Source organism: Delphinapterus leucas, chromosome 13 (genome assembly GCF_059928025.1).
Source record: "Delphinapterus leucas isolate spDelLeu-1000000601 "Yukka" chromosome 13, BTC_Dleu_Yukka2, whole genome shotgun sequence".
Classification (NCBI taxonomy): domain Eukaryota; kingdom Metazoa; phylum Chordata; class Mammalia; order Artiodactyla; family Monodontidae; genus Delphinapterus; species Delphinapterus leucas.
In genome coordinates this window covers 33470004-33487905 of record NC_143141.1, presented here as the reverse complement: position 1 = coordinate 33487905, position 17902 = coordinate 33470004, and positions in this window count along the sequence as shown.

Sequence of the window (17902 nt, the reverse complement as noted above, 5' to 3'; positions counted from 1 at the left end):
CCACCTGGGGCCCAGCACAGTTCCAGGGAAACTGAAGCAGTCTCTGAGATGCTGACAATCCTATTCTCTTCCCCCTGGGGCTATGCAAGGGGATCACTTCAGGTCACAGGCCTTGCCGTAAAAGAACTGGTTGGCAGTTCAGGTTGAGGGAGGGACTTGAGCTGACCAAAGGACCTTTTTAAAGGAGGACAAAGTGAGAAAGGCATTGGGAGTAGACATCTCACTTTGAAGATGGGGAGGCCCTGAGGTGAAGGGAGGGGGTAGCCTGTGGCAGAGTGAGCCGAGGAGAGAGTGGCTTTGAAGACCGCCTGTCCACGTGGTGACCCTCAACTTCGGGCAGAAAGCAGGGAACAGCAGAGTGGGGGGTTTGGGGAAAAAGAAATGCTGGGCCCAAGGTCCAGAGGGAGGGGATGAGGCTCCAGTGTTTAAAGCAGCTCAGATACTGATGGGGTTTTTCAAATTCGTCCAGATCAGCTGCTCCCTCAGCTGCCCCACTGTCACCTGGGATCAGGCCAGAGCAGCTAGTCCCAGGCGAGGGCCCGGGCCCTTGAGGCAACTGCACCATCTCTGCCAGGAGGCCCACCTCTGGGCTCTGAGCGACCTCTTACCTTCTAGCCCCGCAGCCCCGAGCCCCTCTGTCTCTGCATGGGTTACAGAGGACTCTGTGTGTGGGGAGTGTGTGTGTGTGTGTGTGTGTGTGTGTGTGTGTGTGTACACTTAAGAAAGGAATCAGTTGTGGGGAGGAAAGGACATTTCCTGTCCCCTACCCCAGTGGGAATAGAATGTGCTGGTAGATACTCCTCTGTTCTAAACCGGGTGTGAGTGAGGAAGCTTCTAGAACTTTTTCTGTTATCAGCTGTGTGGAGACAGCAACCCTGGTAAAGACCAGTCAGGAGCCCTAATGGGGCGTGTGGGTTGTGTGACAGCTCGCACCTCCCAGGCAGCCAGGTCCTCCGCTCACTGCCCCTGGGCACCTGTGACAAGGCCTTAGCCGGTCAGGCTTGTGTTCACTTCTCTTTGCTCCACGCCCCCTGCCTGCCCAGGATGTCTTCCTGATCAGGCAGCCCACCCTGGAGGAGTCCGTGCAGGAAGCGTCCATGCAGGACACTGGAGGAGTCCGTGCAGGAAGGCAGTGATAAGAGAGATGAAAGCAACTGTCCACACAAGGGCTTGTACGGACGCTCCGCACAGAGGTTGGGCAGCTTTATCTGGAGTAGCTGCAAGCTAGAAACAGCCCAAATGCCCATCAACAGATGTCTGGATAAACAAGTCCTGGTAAACCCATCCAGTGGAACACTAGTCAGCAGTAAAAAGGAATGAACTATTGATTCATGCCACAGCTTGGACGGATCTCAAGATAATTATACTGAGTGAAAGAAGCCAGGCCAAAAAAGAGCACATGCTGTATGATTCCATTTATCTAAAAATCTAGAAAATGCAAACAAATCTGTAGTGACAGAAGGCAGAGCAGGGGTTGCCCAGGGACAGGGCGGGGGCTGGGAGGGGCGGGAGGAAGGCCGATAAGACGCAGGAGGAAACTTCTGAAGAGGATGGAGGTGCTCATTATCTCGACCATGGTGATGGTTTCACCAGGGTATGCGTTTGTCAGAAAAGGTCCCGCTGTGGGCCTTAACTAGGTCTGCCTATTATACATCAGTTGTACCTCAAGAAAGCTCTGAAAAAAAGATGGTAGTGGTGCTCATGGAGTTGATGATAAAGCTGAAGTGAAAGTTGCTGACAGTTAACCCCAAGCGTGAACGCGGTCGTCACTTTCTCATACTAGTTTAGGTATTCGCCTCTCCCTGTAAAGTGCGGGGATGGACGGGATGGTGCTTCTTCACCCCTGTCCCCAGCACACTGCAGAGGGCTCACATGCAGAGGCACACGGTAAAGAGTCCATTTGTCCATCTTGGCAATGACAGCACAGCATGAGAAATGCTATAACGTGAGAAGCCCAGGGGGCTGTGGGAGCACAGTGGAGCGGCCCACGGCCCACGAAGACTTCCTGGAAAAGGTCACATCTGAGCTGAGACTGGGCAGGCAAGTAGGGGCTTGCTAGGCAAAGAGGTCTTGGGTCGGGGGTGGGGTGTCTCACGTGGAGGATACAGCTTGTGTCAAGGTCCGGACGCTTCACAGAACAAAAGGTACAAAGGAAGTTCAGTGTGAAGGGAACCAGGGTAGGAAAAGGGAGAAGCAGGATGTCAGATGAGTTTGTTAATGGATGGATGGATGGGTTGGTCATGTCAACAAAGCTACGGGGAGCTCCTGTCATGAAGGGGGTATGGAGACGAGGTTAGAAAGCGACAGTGGAGTCCCAGAGATTTCCTTCAGATGTCAGAGAGGCCTCTGCCATTCCAACTGGCCCTCGGGTCCAGTACCCATGTGCCCACCCTGGTACCAGCCCATCAAAAGCAGGGGTAAGGATGCATAGGTTTGTAAGGACACCCCCCCTCCCCCACCCCCACCTGCCGCCCTCCTCACTGGAAGAGAGAGAGTCTGTGACTCTGGGAGGGGGCTGAGGGGTGGGTCTCCTCCTAGGCAGTGCTGTGAGGCACCCCTCAAAGCTTTCCCCTGCATTCTGCCATGTTCAGGTCTGGAGCGGCAGTGTAAATAAGGCAGGGCCGGCGCAGGAGCGAGGTGGGGCGGTGTCCTTTGCTGAGGGCTGTCAGCTGGAATGACCTGGGCTGGCCCCACCAGTCCCTGGGGGCAACAGGAATGAAGGGAGAAGGATGGAGACTGCGTTGGGCTCTTCTGGGCAGGCCAGCTGTGCTCCCCACACATGGGGTGTCCTTGGGCAGCACAGCCAGACCTGCCCTGAGGCCTGGGGTTGAGCCAGAAAAGTAACCTCTTGCCCTGGCTCGAGCCCACCCCGTGTGTGGCCTCGCTTCCCCAGTACACGGTCTGCCTTGCACCCCGGCTCAGCCGGGTGTAGGGTGCAGCCACCCACCAAGGCTGGACCCTGCCATGCATCCTGAGGATTGGTTTTCCCCAGCACCTGGTGACTGGGGGCTGCAGTGGCCACCTGCCCATGGGTGAGGAGAGCTTGTGGAGTGGATTTGTCTTGACAGGCCATAGTCCCTTGCCCTTCCTTCTGGATCCATGGTTCCCATATCATCCGTCCTTCTACATGGCACTCCCTCTTACCCCTGACACTACCTGAAGGCCTCTTCCGCCTACCCCACTCCCAGCCCCCATGGCTTCTTTTTTTTTGCGGTACACAGGCCTCTCACTGTTGTGGCCTCTCTCGTTGCGGAGCACAGGCTCCGGACGCGCAGGCTCAGCGGCCATGGCTCACGGGCCCAGCCGCTCCGTGGCATGTGGGATCTTCCCGGACCGGGGCACGAACTCGTGTCCCCTGCATCGGCAGGTGGACTCTCAACCACTGCGCCACCAGGGAAGCCCCCCCATGGCTTCTTGTTCCCTCTCAGCTCAAGTCCCAGCAATGGCCACCAGCTTCACTCCATGTGATGAGCCCCTGACCAGCTGGAGCATCTGTTCACATCCTTTGTGGATCTGTATAGCTGTCATCTGCTGTGCCCACCAGGGCTGCAGCGTTTGAAAGACATACTGCTCTGCTTTTTCTCCTGGACTTGTTGTTTTGTCTAATTAACCTCTGGGCTCCAGGGAGGGCAGGCTGTCCCAGGGATGCTGCAGCTGCAGAGATGGCTCTCAGCTCTCCCGGCCTGCCTCCAGCTTTGCCCAGTGCCAGGCATGGGGCAGGAGCGGGTACCCATCCCCCCCGCCCAGGCCTACGCCCAGTCACCCCTGGCTCTCCTGCCTCCCTGGAGGACAGCTTTCCAAAGGCCTGCTCCCTCATGCCCCTGGTTCACTTCTCCAGTTCTGGGGAGGGACTGGGTCATTCTTTTTCCATAGTGTCTCCATGGGTGTCCACGAAGTCGTGTGTTCCAGGCCCCAGTTCCTGCAGCCTATTCCAGTCATGATTCATAGCTCCACGGGCGCCATGTCCCCAATGTTCTCAGGGAAGACGAGGAGAGAAGGAAAAGGGAATGTCATGGTTATCACCACATCTATTCCAGGGACTTTGAAGACTTTGAGGACAGATCCAAGCAGAATCAAAGTCTGAGGGCAGCTGGGGCAGGGCCAGGGATCGCCTCTGATGGTTGTTGGAAGAAATCACACAGTTTCACAAGAAATCAACCTCTCTTTTCCTCCTGCTTCTCCTCTCCTGCCCTCTACAGAGGGCAGTGTTGACCAGGGATGCTGGGTGGCCTTTGCTCCACCCTCACGGATGCTTCCAGTATGCAGATTGGGAAGGGAGTTTAGGAATAGGACATCTGTTTCAGATGAGCTGAGGCTGTGTCCAGGAGGCAATGCGTTTGAAAAGTAGCTGGAACTGGAAAAGCCAGAGTGCAAGCAGAGACACTGACAGGTCATCAAGTCCAAAGGCCCATCTTATAGATGGGAAAACTGAATTCTGCCAGCCCTGATCTGGGATTTCTGAAGGTAAGGCCCTGGGATCCCTATGGGATATCCAGACCTGCACTTCCCAAGTTCCCTCTAAACACACACACATACACACACACACACACACACACACACACACACACGCACAGCTAATTCACAGGGTGCTGACCCCTTTGTGGATTTAAGGTTGTGAGAGTGACATGAAACACATAAATGATGCATCTCTTATGCTTGCATTAAGGCCTTCACACCTCCAAAGTTTCAGTGAAATCTGAACAGTCACAGCAGGGAGTGCGCAGAGCTGACTGCACCAGGACACCACCTGACCTGGGGTTTCCCTGTGAAGCAGGAAGGTATGCTTAAGCCATTTGGATGAAAGTTGGGGAGACTGGGGAGGATGGATAAAATGAGAGAAGGTTTGGGGAACATCAGAGTGGACCCCAAAAAGGGAATCCCCAGTCGCTGTTGGTAGCCCAGGCTCTGAGGCTGAGAAATGGGGGCCCGTCCCTGCTCCGCACAGCCCAGCTGGGTAGAAGCAGAGGGGGACGGAGGAAGGAAGGAGGAGGAGGGAGGAAGATGGCAGCCAGGGAAAAGTCTTGGACCTTTTTTTTTTCCCACTGGTTAATCAGTGGAAAGCGTTAATGGGAGCCAGGCTAACCTGCCCCCAGTCACCTCCGTCAATCATAGCTGAGGTCCCCGTGCTAATCTTAAGCCCTCAAAGAGGACTTATTGGGACTTGCCATCAAGCCTTGACCACCAAAGTACTCCTGGAGCTGACGTCTCCTTGGGAAGGCCTGGTCCATTGGGGCAGGGTCAGAAGTTGGAGCCAGGGTGGGGAGGGGCTTGTCCAGGTGTTCGCTTCTGCCTCCAGCTCACCTGTGACCTTGACCAGGTCCCTGTGAAGAGTTCAGCTCCCAGGGCCTCCCAGTTTAGATGTTCTCCCAGAGGCCAGCTGAGCTGGGGTCTGAGAGGGAAAGGACAAGGCCCAGGGCCAGCAGGAGGCCTTCAGGCCAGGTCTGGCCCTGTCCTCTTCACAGCAATTGTTCACCAAGAACCTGACCCCTAAGGATGGGCAGCAAGAGATGGCAACCTGGGGGGGGGTCAGCTGCACCCCAAATTTGTTGCGTGACTTCGGACCAATTGCTTCCCAAATCCCTTTTCTACACCAAAGGCAATACAGCTTGTGGTTAAAGCACTGAACTAACTTGGGTCAGAATCTTTCTTTTAACACTTAGTAGCTGGGTGCCCTGACTCGAGGCACTTAACCTTACCAAGACTCTGTTTTCAGGTCTGTAGAGCAGGGATAATGAAAGTATTTTTCTCAGGGGATTGTTGTGAGGATTAAATGAGGTAATAGACGTGACATGCTCAGCTCACGGTCTGGCACACGGCAAATATTCAGTAAACCTTTGCTGCTGCCAATATCAGCCATTACTTCTGGGCCTCAGTTACATCCCTGTATAGAAAGAGGGACAAGAACGACTTCCAAGTCACTACCTCTGGGCCTCAGTTACATCCCTGTATAGAAAGAGGGACAAGAATGACTTCCAAGTCACTACCTCTGGGCCTCAGTTACATCCCTGTATAGAAAGAGGGACAAGAATGACTTCCAAGTCACTACCTCTGGGCCTCAGTTACATCCCTGTATAGAAAGAGGGACAAGAATGACTTCCAAGTCACTACCTCTGGGCCTCCGTTACATCCCTGTATAGAAAGAGGGACAAGAATGGCTTCCAAGTCACTACCTCTGGGCCTCAGTTACATCCCTGTATAGAAAGAGGGGACAAGAATGATTTCCAAGTCACTACCTCTGGGCCTCAGTTACATCCCTGTATAGAAAGAGGGACAAGAATGACTTCCAAGTCCCTTTTTCTAGCTGTCCTTTTCTCTCATCAGCTCGTCCACCTGTGCCATCAGCGCCGGTACCAGGACTTGTGGGGAATGGGATAGCCGTGAGGTGTGGAAAGATCTCCAGGGCCATAGGGAAGGGATATGAGGGGTGACAGAGGATCTGCAACTGAACAAGGGTGAGCTCTGGAGAGGCTCGGTGCAGAGCAGAAGCCCGCCACGTTCTGAACCTCAGGGACAGGAGCCCAGGTGACCCTGATGTGTGGGAGGAAGTCTTCTCCTTCACTCAGGCTGGCACTCAGGTTTCCACTGAATTCCGGCAAAAGGATCTCTTCACAGTTTCTCCAGGTGGTCTTTTCATCATGCTCTTAACCACAGTTGTGTCAAATGTGTGTTTAAAATGCTGCTACTAGAGGGTTAGGTGTTACCCCACTTTTCCTCCCGACCTTCCGACTTTGTGTGTGTGTGTGTGTGTGTGTGTGTGTGTCACAGAGAGAGATAGGTCTGGGAGTATCCATCAGTGTCCTGTTGGGTCACCTGAAGAGACAGATATGGGTATCCTTGTCATCTACCAGGGAAGTGGGGCAGCCATGGAGCTGTATTCTGATGGTAAGGTCAGGACATGGAGGCCTGGAAAGGCTGGACCACCATCTCCAAACTCCCACCCAGGCCAGAAAAGGGTCCTGTTCCTTTCCTATCCAAAACCAGGACTGCCCCATAGCACCCCTGGAGATCAGGAAAGAAGAGAAGCCCCTTTCGCTCTGGAAGAATGGCTGTGGATGGGCCTGGGGCCAGGATGCTTGGATGGGGCCAGGGCCAGGGCAGGAGAAGTGGAAGTAACCCTCCCTAGGGAAGATGAGGCCATGTGGAGACCCTAAAGGGAACATGGCACCTGGGAGGGATGAGGGGCTAGGTCTGGAGCACCTCATCTGGGTGGGCTTGTCAGATTGTCTTCTCCCATTCGGGAGGATTCTGGAGCACTTGGAGGGTCTGGACACCTGGTGGGGGAGACCAGCCCTGAGAATCTGGGAAGCAGCATGCTGGGGGCACAATGAAGACATGATGGGCATCTTTTATATTGTTGCCAAATGCTGGAGTCTACAGAGGCTGCTGAGGAGCTGGGGTGAGAGAGAAAACAGCAATGAAAAGGCAGCCCGGGACCCTCTCAGTTCCTGCCCTCGTAATAAAGGGGGAGGGCAGGGGAGAGGGTGGGGAGGGCCAAGGGCAATCCCTTGATATAGAAAGCTTTGACTCAGAGGTCAAGGGAACAGCTGGGAAAGCCATGGGCACATCTGGCCAGGGCTGGGCTGGAGGAGGGTGAGCCTGTGACGGCAGGAAGCCAGGGACGTGGTGGAGACAGATAGGGCCGGTGTTTACTGCCCAGCCGAGGTGTTGCAACAGGAAGAGGACTGGGGCAGGGGGAGGCAACTCAGGCGGAAACAATTTATCTGGAGCATGAGGAACAGCTGGGGAGGGAGGTCAGCTCCGCTGCTTTCCAAGGCCAAGTGGGATGTGAGGAAGGGATGCCTGGCGCCAAAGCAGCCAGTGGCCCCTGTCTCCTGCTCCCTGCTTCCCTGCAGCCTCAGAATCCGGCCCCGCGTCCTCCCCAGGGTCGTCGGTCAGCCATCTCCAGTCCTCATCCCCAGCTCAGGGCTGCCCTTCCCAGTGGGATGCGCCACCAGACGTCGGGCTTTATCTACTGCTGAACATACAGCACTGCACAGTCCTTTACTACCTGGCCTGTGAGACAGGTGTGTGCTCCATTTCCCACTGGTGGCAACAGAGGAGTCATAAGTGATTTGTCCAGGGCCACACAGAAAGGAACTTGAACCCAAGGGTCTTGTTTCCAGAATCATTCAGAAGCCCCCGGGCACATGGAGGCAGGCTATGGGCCTGCCTTTGGCCCTATAGGACAGCCTCTCCCTTCCTCAGCCTTGCCCCGGGACCCCTCACCTCCACCCAGCTCACAGCCTACCCCGCTAAGTACCCCTCTCCCACCAGGGGCTGGTCAAGCTGTTGCCTGCTGCTCTTAAGTCTCCGTGCCCACAGCTGGACACACAGAAACGGCAGCAGCCTCAGAGCCAAGATTTCCAGAGCCCAATCAGGGAAGAGGGCCCGGGGCTGGCAGAGTTCTCCTGGAACTCTCCCTCACATTTTGGGATGGCCTTCCAGAATGACATGAGCAGCTGGGACAGCATTGAACCACTGACTTCCCTCCTGGAGGAAACTTGGAGAGATGGGCGGGCAAAGGATCAAAGCGGGCACCACTTAGGAAGACCTCTTGAGTTAGACCCATTTTTGAGATGGGGAAGAAGAGGCTTGGGGAGCCCTGCCAAATCAGGAGGGGCAGACCTTATTTCATCCCCACTTTTAAAACCCACCTTCTGAAAAACTTGAACAGAAGCTCCAGCCCTACCTTCAGCCGATTCTCAGGGAATATTGTTTCCCACATGCAGGGAGTCACACCGTCCATCTCACTTTGTGCCATGAATGAAACTGGACACCCTACAGGTCAGGGTCCTTGCCTCCTACCTCTTTATGTCTCATTTGTGGAAGCGGAAGTGAAATGAACAAGATTTGTATGTGTCTCGTAATGAGCCAAGTGCTCCACATTCAGTCCTTGAAACGATCCTACAAATAAAGCAAGCGTAACTACCCCCAGTTTTTAGATGGAGAAACTGAGGCCTAGAGAGGAAGGGACTGGCCCAAGGTCATATAACCAGTCAGTAGCTATAATTTAAATGGATGGGTATCAAACACATACTGTGTATTGGTAAAAATATGTGATGTTATACTGCAGTAACAAACAGCCCCAAATCGTCATACAGAAAAGGCTTATTTTTCTGTCACTAAAATTCTGCAGCTGGACATTTCAGGGCAACTACCTTCCACCCTTGTTGCAGGCTACTTTGACCTGGGGCTCTGTCATCTCATCAGAAGACATTCACAGGGTGGGTGATGAGACAGTTCACCAGTGCATCGGTCAGAGCTAGCCCCACGGTCCTGCTTCCCTGCAAGGGGGTGGAGACGGTTGTGGGGCAGGTGGCATGCTGGTAGGCACCACTGTCTCTCTACAGCCATCAAGATGCTAGCTGGGGTTCAGTCATCAATGTTGGACTCTACACAGTTCCTGAGATCCCTGGCAGTGCTCTCAGTATGAATGTTCTCCAGGGTCTCTGGGTTCTGCTATAGGCCCTGCCCAGACTGAGCTCCTTCCGCTGGTGTGAGCTTAGGACTCAGCCTCAGGTGAGACGAGAAGAACCCAAGTCCATTTAAAAATCCTACCTCCTCAGAGGCTACTTCTCCGGGTAACATTCTGTGGCCACCACCCACTGGCGTCACTTCCAAAGCACAGGATGAAAGCTCTTTCTCTTTACCATGTCCTCTAGTCCCTTCCCTTCAACAGCCTGGCCAGCAGGTTTCCCCACCACGGGCAGCTGCCATGTGGAGAGACCTCAGGAGAATGAGAAATCCACCCCCCCGCCTCAACTCAGCTTGTCCTCAGCAAGAGGGGAACGCACTCTCGTACCTCTCTCCCTGGTTCAGTCTCTGCTTTCTCCCTTGGCCCAGCACCGTAGCTGTTTCTCTGATGCCCAAATCCCTGGGAAAGCACCGTTCTTTGCATCTGGGCTCCAGGGCTGAGCTGTTCCCCCAAGAACTTCACCCAGACTCAGAGGCTTCCCTTTTGCTGTCTCCAGAATTTCACTAGATCAGGCTCTGCTCTCCCCTACGACATAGGCACGAGAGGGGCTGTTCACACCCACCCACTCAGGGAAAATTGTGGAGAGACCCTATGGGAGTACTGGGCGCCTCAAAGAACTTTCTTATCCACTCCACACAGGAAAACAGGTGGTTTTAAAGAGCCTCCGGTGCCCGGGCATTCAAGTTCCCCTAGGGTATTAGGAAGTTAAGGGAACAATCATGTAAGGTGCCTAGCACAGCATTCAACAAATCTTAGAAAAACATACATACCAACATTATCTTTAAAATCTCCGACGTGGAGTGCTCTCCTGAATGCCAGACTTGCATATGTGACTCCTTGGCATCTCTACCTGAGCGCTCCACAGGTAGACCTGGCTGGAACCTCCCCAACAGCCATTCTTCCCTCACTGCCCACTTTTCTCTGTCAAAACCCACCTCCCACAGAGGGGCTATAAAGGCCACGTGGTTGTTCTCCCAGCCTCCCTTGCAGCTAGGAGATGGACATATGACCTCATCCCGATCAGTGGACCTAGAGGCTTCCGGGAAAGTTTTTCTCTCTACTAAAATAGGCTCACGAATGAAAACTCTGCTCTTTCTTGGCCAGAAGTTAGCCTCCAGAGGTAGTGCCTAGACATCCAGCATCCACTTTGTGACCACGAGGGAACAAACCCGATGTGCTGAGGTTGCAGACCAAAAGTAAAGATGAATCTTGCATCATTGATTATATGATTGAACCAATGACCTAACCCTGTGATCTCTGGGCTTATTGCTACGTGAATAAACACACATCTTTATTCTAAACCACTTCCGGTTAGGTATTTTGTTCCCTTTAGCTGAAATCATTCTAACGCACACCTCATAATCAACAAATCCATTAACAAGCTCCTCAACTCCTTCCCAAATCACTCTTCCTTTAAATTTTCTCATCTCAACAAATAGTTTCTTTTGCCACAAGTTCTAATAATCACCTCAGCTCTCTTTCCAAAGTCTCTTTGGTCACTTGCCCCTGCCAGGATCATGGTGACCGTGTCCTGCTGATTCTCCTCAACTCTGATTTCACTCTGCTGAGTGTTTGTCTCTCTGTCCTGGATGTGCCAGGCTAGTCACACCTCCAGGCTCTCGCACTTGCTGTTCCCTCTGCTGGAATGGTGTCCTCACTCCATATTCACAGAACTCCGATTCAGACTGAGACCAGCCCAGGGTGTCATTTTCTCTGTGAACCTTTTATTAACTCACCCAATCAGAGCTAGCTGAACGTGCTTTTGTGTCAGCAGGTTGTCATGACCTCATTGCCCATACGTCTCCCCTACAAAACTGCAAGAAGCTTGAGGTGAGGGAGGGTGTCCTAGTCACCTCTGAACTTCCAGGACCCAACAAAGAAAGCCAGGCTGTAGCTACTTAGAAATTTTTAACCCCGTAAGTGAACAGCTATGTAGAATAAATGGACTTCTTCTTGGGCACTTGTCCTGGCTATCAATCGCTATGTAACAAAACTTAATAACTTTAAAATGACATGTATTTTGCTCACGAATCCAAAATTCTGGCAAGACACAGTGGGCAAGGCTCATCTCTGCCTCACCTGGCATGAATTGGGTTGGGTCAGAGCCTGGAGAGCAGAACTGTCCCCAGGCCCATTCACTCACAGGTCTGCTGGCTGTTGACTGGGACCTTAGCAGAGGCTGTCAGCTAGGGAACATTTAGGTGGCCTTTCCACGTGCTAGGCTTCCGCACAACATGGTGGATTGGCTCTAAGGGAGAACACTTTAAAAGAGCCTGGTGGAAACTGTACGAACTTTTATGGCCCAACTTCAACAGCCATGCAGCATCGCTATCATCCCGTTCTGACCACCAAGGCAGTCACTAAGGCCCGCCCAGGTTCAAGGGGAGAGGGAAGTGGACTCCATTTCCTGATGGGGTAACAGCAAGGTTCAGGAAGAGCATGTGGGACTGGAAATATGGCTGTGACCACTTTTTGGAAAATGCAGTCTGCTTCAGTACGCTTTAAGTATTTTAAGTCAACTCTTTTGTCTACCACTCTCCCTAAATTGTCTTTAGCCTTCCTTGTGAGACCTTGTGTCTAGACCTCACAGGTCCTCTCCTTGTGATGTGCTTCCCTACATGATGTGGTTTGGACATGTGGTTCAACGGTTTGTGACCCAGCTCTGCCACAGTCTGATTCTGTGACCTTGGATGAGTTCTTTGAGTTTCATGGGCCTCACTTTTTCCTCAGTAAGCAAAGAGCTGACAATACCTCCCTACCAGCCTCACAAGACTGCTCTCAGGGTGAAAGGAAGGCAGTGCTGAGGGTGGCGGTCTTGGAGGCCAAGGCAGGGCACGCAGGCGGCTTGTGTCAATCAGTGTTCAGTAGGAAATAGATGGCACCACGGCTATGTTAAGCAGAAAGGGATTGAACACAGGTAGTTAGGTGATTATAAAACCACTGGAGGGGTCAGAGGAGCAGGATCAAGGCTGACTTTCTGAGAAATCCTTCCTGGATGTGGCCAGGGGAGCTTGTAGTCTGCCACAACCAGGGTGGCAAGGAATCTGGAGGCTGCTGGGGGATTGGGACCCAGAAGTCCCCCCCCCCGGCCACACCACATCTGCACCTCAGTGTTCAAGAAGCTGATGACTGGTGTGCTGGTCATTAGGGTTTCACCAAATATTTCCACTTCTCCCCCAGCCACATGGTAAGATTAGCCTTCTCTGCCTCCCAGAGTTAAGTGATCTCGTGACTCAATAACTTCTGTGTCACCTCCTAGTGGAAGCTTTAAGTGCTGTTGTGTAATTTTCTGTATTCTTTTTTCCCTTGTCACAGTGACCCACATTCTCCACATTCTAGTTTCTTTGCCAGCCTGGGTCCCCAAGTGCGGGAAGCAGTGATCGGTTCCCCAGTCACTCCTGTGACATGGTGACCAGAGTACAGGCCATTCTCACTGGTATCACAGGACACTGGGGCACTGCCAGTCCCGATTACGCTTGCCCAAAGCAAGAGCTGAGGTAGTGGGATGATGGCACTTGCTACAATTCCACCTTTCAAATCCCGCGTCCAGTTGGCAAAACATAATTTGCATCCAGAATCTTAGCTTTAGGGGAATCTAGGAAATGTAGTTTTTAGCTTTCCAGCCTCTACGATACAGGAAAGCATTCTCAAAGGATTGACTCTGGAGGCCAATTTAGCACCCCTACCGTAGCAAACTCATACTGGAACCCTAAGGATGCTCCAGCTCAAAGCCAGGGTGAGAGGAATCTACAACGTGATAGTTGGACCAAACAGCGCTGGATGGGAGGGCGGATGGAGAAGAGGGTGTCAGTATTAACTTTCCACCTCAAATGAAGACCACTACAGTGCTGTGAGTGTGGGTGTTTGAATGTGTGTGTGTGCGATATCCCTTTGATTCCTGAGAACACTTGAAGGATCCTAAGCACAGCAGACAGCATATATTTCTGCTTTCTAAGTTTTGCTTCATAAATTATTAAATGTTATGTGAAATCTGAACACTACCGATATCACCAGGTTGTGACCTCCGCGTGTGCCAGGAGGATGTCTCATCTATCTGTGTATCCTCTGCCTCTAGCACAGTGCTGGGCATGTAGTAGGCATTCAACAAATGCTTTATGAAGGAATGAATTTGTCAGTGTTCCACTGAGAAACCGACTCAGAGGACTCGACTCTATGTTCCCAGTGTGGTCTGATTAATCAGAGCCTGGTGGGAACGCCCCCTCCCCTGGTCTTAATATTATACTTCTCTTAACGTGGCCCAAGATTATATTAGTCTCCTTGGCAGCCACACAGCACAGATGATTCATATTGAGCTTGAGGTCAACTGTAGTCTCTGGGTCTGTTTCACATGAACAGCTATTAAGTAAGGCAGGGCTTCCCCATCCTGTCCATATGCAGTTGATTTTTTGAACTAAATGCCTTATGTAACATTTCATCCTGCTGAGTTATGGTCTATCCTTCTAACTTCTCAAGATCTATCCGAGTCTTGTCTTTTAACTCAGTGCATTGTTCATCCCTCTTAGAGTTGTTTCATCCATGATTGTGACACAAGGGCAATCTGCTTCTTCACCCATGTTCAATGACAAAAATGCTGAACAAAGCAGGCCACCAAAAATCTCCCTGTTTATGGACATCAACTTTTTAATCAGTGGAACTGAGGGATGATAATTTACCCGTCTCTCATCCTATCTGTATCCTCATCCATTTTGTCCACAAAATAGGACCAGAGGCCGTGCAAGCTGCAACAATGAAGTACACCGAATTCCCCTGGTCTCTGGTACCCACGCCTGAAGGGAGAACAGGTTCTGCCAGGTTTTATTTGCTCTTCGCAAAGTGATGCTGGCTCCTAGGCATCTTTGCTCTCTCTTATAGGCTGTCAAAGACATTTCTTTATTTTATCACTATGTATCAAGAACCATGAAGTTGTTCGAATTCTTAGACCTGATAACCCCACCACAATGTTAACAGCTGTGATCTAAGAGCCCAGATGCAGGAAAATGGCAGTCGATTGTGATACATCCTCTCCGTGGGAAAGCATTGGCACCGTTAAAATAATAATAATTTTTAAAAAACATATGTGGTAACAAAGGGGGGAAAATTTAGATATAGTGTGAACTCAGAAAAACAATCTATAAAATTACGTGCACCCCATGAGGGTAAATATGTAAAACAATGCGCACACATGAGGGTCTTCGCAATATTGTAGAAGTTGGGTCAGGGAGATAGGACTGTGAGTGATTTAACGTCTCTGTTTTCCGCACTTTCCATAACACTACAGAAAGCAGCTTCTGAGATAAAGGTTAAAAGTCCTCGTACTGAGGACTGTGCCCAGGGAGCAGGACAGAGGGACACGGAATGAAGTGGGCGAGAGAGAGCTGACCTCCATCACTGCTGGTCGCTGGGCTCCACGGGGCTGACCAAGGAGCCGTATGAAATGCACTTCGGGGCTGCTTGTCTGTGGGGGGAAGTGGGAACACCCATCCGCTCCAGTTTCACCCCTGGGAGCTCACTCTCCTGCACTTCCCATTCCGCATGGGCGGGTACCTAGAAGGTTCCCGATGTGCCCCGGAGCACTCTGTGGGGAGCGGGAGGTTAGGGTTAGGTGCCACCAGGTGGTGCCCACGTGAGCGTGGCTGGCAGGGCAGCACCAACCCTGCAGCAGGAGTGGGGGCAGAGCTGGGTGGGACTCAGAGCCCAAGGGGCTGCACTGGGCGGGTCTGACCAGCTCCGCCAACCATTTATAATCATGACCTGCTGCCGTCTGTTGCTGGACTGACTTCACAGTCTCCATCTTCCAAATTCAACCTGGAAGATCAGGATAATCTTCATCCATCTCTGCTCTTCATTTTTCCTCCACTTATCAAGGGGTTTGCTCGCAGCAATTTCTCCCAGAGCTGAAACCCAGCTCACCTGGGCCAACGTAGCTGCCACCTCTCCGGGCATCAGGTTGCTGCCCCTACGTGCGGACAGTTCCCACGGCTGTTCACTCTCCAAGCAAGACGAGAATGTTTTTAGGAGGCAAACGTTCAGCCATCTCTCTCATCAAAGGCCCTTTTCAGCTTTGACACTTTCTGGCTGGGGTGGTCCTGACACACTTTGTACCATCTGGCCTGAGTAAATATGGGGGAGGTGTTTGTTTCTGCTCTAGCAATATGCTGAACTCCCCTTCTCCCACCATCTTATTCCTTGTTGTTGCTGTTGGTGATAGTTTTTGATTTTCTTTTTTGTTTTGAGTTTTTCAAGGGGCCACATTGATCTTTTGAGTCATCTCGGGGCCACTGTATTTTCTCTATTTGAAAACGATCTACTTTCTCAAGGTCCACCCTACATAACTGGTTTTGCCCACTACTCCCTTCCTGTGACATTGCCACTGCCAGGATGATAAAGTCCTTTTCTTCCCAGGTTTCTATCACTTTCGGTTCGCCACTGCACGCCTCTTAGTTGATCAGAATTTGGTGTATCCTGCTGGTTCCACTTGTTGCTTTTTGAGAGATTAAATTATTAGCCAGACAAGAATGTAACAGGCATCCTGGCTTCAGCAGATGCCCTTGTAACTGGAGTCCCATCACTCTGGCAAGAACGAGCTTCTGCCAGTTTGGAGGACCCTGATCTTGGACGTGGAGAAATACTTCTCCTTCACCCTCCATAGAAGGCTCCAAGGAAAGGTCTGGGAGGGGGAGTTGTTAAACGTGGCTGGTTCCCCAGAACAAGTCTTTCAATCTATTGGAAGCGGAGAGGAGGGGGATGCCAGGCTGCAAACCTCAGCTTCACCACTCATTGACTGTGTGACTTTGGGCAAGTTACTAAACCTGCCTGGGCACCAGTTTCCAAATCTGTAGGTGCTGGAACCCCCCCGATCTTTTCAGAGAGTGTCAGAGGAAGGTTTTCCACACACAGCCACCATGACTGCTGCCTAACTGACAGTGATTGAAAGGTGCCATTGACTACGTTCTGATTTCAGAGAGGCTAGAGTGTGAAAAAGAATTGTGCATCTCGGAACCAATGGGATAGAGTAGTATCTATCTGCTCACTGGGTTGTTGCGAGAATTACAAGATTTAAAATATGCAAAGAACGGAGAGCAGTGACCAGAACGTAGTGCGAGTGTGTGTGTGCGTGTGTGTGTGTGTTAGCTATTTGGACAACAAGGAGGAGGATGGCAAGGATGAAGGCCTCTGAGGGATGGATATGCTGAGATGGCTTGCTCTCCGTTGCTCCTCTCTGTAGGACAGAGTTGTTGTTGTTTTTTTTTCTGGCAATCAACTGCCCAGTGAGGAATGGCACCAGCCCTCCTTTCATCCAGACATACTATATGCGTGTGACTAATTCTCACCAATCGTGTAGAAATGATCACTTCCCAGCTAAGGGGTTTCAAAAGGCACATGTGATTTCTCCACGTGCTGCCGGTCCGCTGGACATACGAGAGGCCTCGAGGCACTGGGAGACCACAAGATGGAAGAAGCCAGGGTCCCCGAATCACCACCTGGAGGAAAGTCACAGGGCCAGCCAGGAACACCCACGCTGGACTGCCACGTAAGTGAGCCAAAAACCACCCACGAGTGAGGCCGCTGAAATTTAGGGGTTAATTTATGACGGCACCTAAGCATCACCTTGCCTGAACACATGGCCAGTGCGGGAGGCATGGGGGGGAAGGGTGCCTGTGGAGGGAGCTTGGCAAAACGGAAGAGGGCTTCAGAGCAATCCGAGGGACTACAAGATCAGGGACTCACTCATCCATCAGATTCTGGTGCCTCAGAAAACAGTTGACAACATCCAGCCCTCCACACAGTGCTGACCGTATTGAAGTTTTCATCAACGGACCATTCATTCAACGTGCCCTGTGTCCCTACCCCGTGTTAGCACAGAGTCCCTGCGCGACGGGACTGCTGGGTGTGGTCCCCTCATGGCCCCCATCCTGTGGTCAGGCCCACTCTTGCAGCCCATTCATCATCCTGACGTCCAGAAGAGACCCCATCAATCACGACACCTCATTTGCTAATGTGATTTCCCTTGGCCGCACTCCGTAAGGGAGGGAGCCCCCACCATCCTGCGGTGGGTAAAAGTCGGGGACAGCCGCCTGCACCCTGCAGAACCACAGCAAGGCTTCTGAGCCCCAGTTCTGGGCCCCAGAGATAGGATCCCCAGAGCGTCTGTCTCTCGTCAAGTCACTGCAACCGAACTGCAGAATTTCCTCCAGGGAGCTCTCTGGAGTCAGGGACAACCCCACCTCTGGAAGGCTGCAAAATCCCAGCACCATTACCTGAAGTGAGCTTGGAGTTTTACTTCTTTTTTTGTTTAAAAACAAAATGTTTTTTAAACCCAAACCCAAACGGTTTGCCTGTGTTTTCGTTCAGTATGTTAGGATCAAGGTTAAAACGTCTGTGCCTGCTCCCCAGTTCACCTCTCAGATCATAAAACCTCTGTCGTGA